The sequence below is a fragment of the Cupressus sempervirens genome, chromosome 5 (genome assembly GCF_028749045.1).
Source record: "Cupressus sempervirens isolate cs-2001-9-10 chromosome 5, ASM2874904v1, whole genome shotgun sequence".
NCBI lineage: Eukaryota > Viridiplantae > Streptophyta > Pinopsida > Cupressales > Cupressaceae > Cupressus > Cupressus sempervirens.
In genome coordinates this window covers 925,646,598-925,652,039 of record NC_143122.1, presented here as the reverse complement: position 1 = coordinate 925,652,039, position 5,442 = coordinate 925,646,598, and positions in this window count along the sequence as shown.

Sequence of the window (5,442 nt, the reverse complement as noted above, 5' to 3'; positions counted from 1 at the left end):
TGTCAAGCCTTGTCTCACTCGACTCTTACCTTTTTGTCTTCTCCTTGTCACACAACAACTACCCGTGTGGCTGCTTATATAGTAGCAAGTCCCAAAAAACCACTAAGTGGTATTACATAAACCATATGCTAAAACCATGTGCTACCTAACCCACTAACCCCACATTTAATATTGGGCATTTAATTCTTTTACCCAATATTAAATAATTACATCAAAATTATCACAATGTTACAATACAACTCATCAAGTATATCCCATGGTAATCTTTCCATGTTTCATGTCCATCTAGGTAAAACATTACATAATAAAATAAAATAATATAAAAATATTATGCAATGTGTGCAACACCCATTATCTCAAAAAAGCCTTGGATAATTTATCACCCTTGTAGCTAACAAGTACACCAAATATGATGTCATATAAAATTTACATTTATTCTTAATATCCACTAGCTGCTCATCCAAATTCTGACTAAGAATGGAAGCCCAATCAATTGGCATCTCCAATGTTTTGATAGTTTCAATAAAATGCACCATCCATATATTCAGGTGTCTTGATGCCGGAAAACCCATGACCCTACTCAAGAGTATGATAGAACATCCAATATATTCCTTCATGTAACCCCTTGTCATGTCCACTTTTCCTATTTTACGCCCTGGAGGAGTGTTCTCAATGAGGTATGAGGACTGAATGATCTTAGATGCTTCATCTACATGTTCCCTATACCATCTGTTTTCTTAGTGATAGGTTAATCTGATAAATTGATTTTCCCTCAGAAGATGGAACACCTTCTCTATATTCTTGGGTGAAAGATCTAGGATGATCTCTCCAGTTATGCTCTTCACAAACTTTTCTTTAGAAACATAGTTTTTTTCTAGTGTTGTAATCAATTTTTAAGATTGTACTAATACTAGATGTGATGTTGCACTAACAAGTCTTGATCAGATCTGAGTGGATATCATACGGGATCTTCTGGTTGGTTTGTTGCACAATGTTAGGAATACACTCAATTTTGTGTGACCAAGTTCGATGTCCTAGATCCTAAATAATTGTCTTGAAAGCATGACTTGGTCAGAACACCTTTAAACTTAAACACCACAGATTTTGGGACCATCTTTGTAGTGAGGGAGGATGATGAAGAAGCCATTGAATCTCCACAAAAATAACATCTATTAGTCCAGAGTCAAAGAATAATCAATAAAACTTAACCCTGATACTGACACAAACAAAACCAAAAAACCTAAATGCTTGAAAACATTAAAAAAAACCTAATGTTACCCCTTATGTGCAAAAAAAGGTGCACCTAGTACACCTTCAAGGTGTGTTAGGTACACCTAACCTTGAAAATTTACTATGCGCACTTGGTGCACCTTTTTGGGTGTGCCAAGTGCGCACCCTTTATCTTTCTAAGGACCTCTATATTAATAATATGGTGCATAGTAGCACACCTAGGTAGGTGTGCTACTGTGCACCATTACTTTGGCATTTAGAAGTCTTTGAAATTTTTTAACGATTTTTTATGTTTTTAATTCAATATAAAAAAGGTGCACAAAAATACACCTAGATAGGTGCACTTATGCACACCTTTAGATGTTTTTAAATGTTGTTTTATATATTTGCGTAGGTGAAGGCAAGGAGAAGGCACAATAGCACACCTGATGAGCTATGATGGTGTAACAAGGAGGCTTAGAGTGAAACAAATAAGGTGAAGGGAAGGAGGGGGTCCTTGGGTTTTATAGACCCAAGCCCCAACGCACCCCTTGTGTTGCGCTGCTATGTGTCACGAAGGGGTGATGCTTTCTCTAAGTACTTTGGCACACTAGCACACCTAAGGAGGTCCACTGGTGCACCTTTGTTTTGTAAAAATAGCTTCCTCACTCCTAGAATTTGATTTTTAGAATCTGGGTTTCCTAGTCAAGACCTATATTTAACCAAGGATACTAGGAAAAACCCTAAAAAAGACTTGGACCCTAGACTAGGGATCTGGTAAAGCCAAAAAATAAAGTAGTGGGTCCCCATTTCTAGGAGAAATGGAGCATGCATTGTGAAACCACAACAATACAAATTAATTTTCATAAGAAGTAAAATGAAGAGATTGAGTAGATATTGGAACAAAATGTTAGCAAAATTACAAAACAGAAAGATTACTATGAATATTTAGTAAAGTGGAAGAAGAGACCAATTGAAGATGCCACATGGATTTCTCAATCTAAGTTGGATTCAACTTAGGTTGTGACACCTTCATGATTAAACAGAATCATTTCTTTTCAACCCTAGTTGTTTGATGTAAGAGCATCCTGGTTGCTTTGTTATCCTACTTGTGTTTGTTGTTTTGTTGAGTTTTCGTGTTGGACGAGTTGTAGCTTTGACTGAGTTTGAGTTCTAGTGTTGGCTAAGTTGCAACTTTGACAAAGTTTGAGTTCCAATGTTGGTCAAGTTTTAGTTTTGATTGAGTTCCTATCTAGTGTTGTCCAAGTTCTTGTGTGTGTTGAGCACTAGTATTCATGACGTGTTATTTTGGCCAAGCCTATTTAGTAGTCATCTTGCCTAATGCTTGGTAATGTCTAAGTCCTTTTCTGGCAAGTTTCTTTATGAATTGGTTCTTTTATGAGATGAATTTCTTATTAATTTTAAGGTGTGTATTTAATGTAAGAATTGTACTTTGGGATGTGTGCAAACCGTTATGTGGTTGACCTTCTCTAATGTGAAGATCTAGAATCTTCTATAAGTCATTTTGGAAAGTACAAATAAGGATATCTAGACTTAAGTTAAGTTGTATTTGAGGAGTAGTAGCATATAGAGTTAGATATAAAGTGAGATCACAGATCTTGATATGTAACTTGTAAATTATTTTGTTGGCCACAACTTGAAAGGCCTTATAATTGGGTATATTTGCATATCATTTGATGAACCAATAAGATGGTGTTTTTTCTCTCTCTCCTTTGTGTTGTTCTCTATATTTTTATTTCATTGTGTTTACTCGACAAGGTAGTTGGATAGTTAGGTGTGCCTCTAACCCTAATTACCCAACTTCCCTTGTGTTAGAAACTCAAGAACTAATAGAGAAGCTTGAGGAATAAAGTTTCTCTAAAGAGTTTAAAGAAGTTATATCTAAACTCATGTTAGAGAATGAAAAGCTAAAGAAAATGATCAAGGTAAGAAAAAAGAACCCTTTTCAGTAAGACAAGGTAAAGCTATGGATCAAAAAGTTAGTGCCATCATAGCCATAGATCAAGCTTACAAAGAATTGAGACTAGCCCAGGAAGCTAGACAAAATGTTGAAGATCTGGTAAAAGAAAAACAAAATAGGATATCTCTCATTATAGAGGAGCACATGAGAGATAAAACCACATACTACAAGAGTATGATCACAAAAGGAAAAAACAACTGAGTACTATGACTTAAGAAGCTATACAAATAGAAGAACAAATTCAACTACTGATGGTTGAACTAGAAGTAGTAAAAGAAGAGTGTGAAAACTTTCCAAGACAAGGGAAAATAAGGAGAATACACTAGGCCATCAAGGAGAAGCATCTAATTCAATTGGTCCAATATTCCAAAGAACCCTTACATCTAAGAGAGGAGAATCCTCAAAGATTATGACCCAAAGACCACACAAATAAAGGAAGGCAAAAAGAAATATATTACCAAAAAAACCCACTTATCTTTACTATATAAAAATATGACATAAGTTAGATAATTTTTTTCATAGAAAAACAATAGATGAGAGGGTCAATGAAAACAAAAAACTATGCTATAGTTGTTAGTGGTATGGACACAACACACATGAATGAAGAGATCTTGAAAATTAAGCAATTTGAGAGAAATACTGCCATAATTGTGACATGTATGGTCACAATGGAAGGAACTATGGATCAAGCACTAGATCACACTAATAATCCCCTCCTCCTGTGGAAATAACATGGACATCACATCACAATGCAAGTGGTGGATGAAATCGAAAAGACAAGCAAGACCATAGAACAATACAAGGAAGACATGCTACATATGTCATGAGATGGGTCATGAAGTTAAGAACTATTGGGTAAAACAAAGATCTAAACAATACAAAAATGAAAACAAAGGAAAAGGAAAAGTCATTGATATAAATAAAGTTAACAAGGACTTTTCCAAGGTAGAAACAACCAAAAGATACTAGAATAAATATTGGAGAAGGAATAGCTTCACTAGTAAGTGGTGAGTCCTCTCAATAAAGTTAATCAAAGATGGGCTTAATAGGGGTAAGCAAAGAAAGGTGAGTCTTGCACTAGTCCCCTAATAAAAATTCATAGGTCACAAATGAATGACTCAAAAAGAAGTAGTTGAGCCACTCCCCAAAAAAGGGGTGGAAGATAAGTTGCCTTCAAAATTTGATCATTAAATTGATTATCATAATGCTTTTAATGCACAAAGGAAGAGGTAGATGAGAAATAAGGTTATCATTTGGAGTGTAATGTTACATTTTCTAATGGGTCTATAGATAAGTATCTTGTTGAACAAAAATGACTTTTATAACCTTGAGACCAATAGGTTTTTTTCTTGCAAAACACAAACTATCAAACGACTATTTTATGATGAAAGTGTGTGAGAGAAGTTAATAGTGATTTTGAAACCCTAGGTTTAACTTAGCACAAAAGATGAAGATTTAGATTGAGTGTTGCAAAATCTCAATAATACAATACTATGATTTATTCTATGTTGGATTGGTGGATGAACAAGATGAAGAACTGCCTATTTATGATCCAATATTGTTAGATTCTAACAAAAGGGAAATGAATGGATCTATATCCTTACTTTTAAGTAATGTACTACTGGTAGAAAATTTTGATGAATATCTAAGACAAAGATAATAGAGATGGGAGATGAAATGATCAAAAAGTTATATTAGGTGATCCAGGCAAAGGAAATAGGTGAAGAATAAATTGTAGTGTTGGAAGCCAAAATCCTAATCCTTGCCATGGATATTCAAAATTTCTTTAGAGTGGAATGGGTAATATTCATGCTTAGTTGAGTAAACATTGAGTACATGTGGTTGGACAAGCCATACACAATCATAAAATAAGTGATCAAAATGGTAACATGGCCCAATGGAACTACAAAAAAATTAACCTCCATTGTACACACAACAACATAAGTTGCTAGACTAACATGATGCTACATTGATAGTAGAATGTACATCATAGAAGAGATCCCAGATAACAAGGTGCAAATTGCAACAAGAGTAATAACACATAAACTTTATTAGTCAAGTCATCCTAATAGTGTGCATATAAGAGAAGTGTATAGAGAACATTAGCTAATAATAAAGGACACCAAGCTAGATCTCAATGGTTGGTTACACAAGAAAATAATAGAAAGTCTTAAGAAGATAAAGATAGATAGTGCAACTCACAGATTTAAACCTAATAATTAATTATAGGAGAAGCATTCACTTCTTAGAAG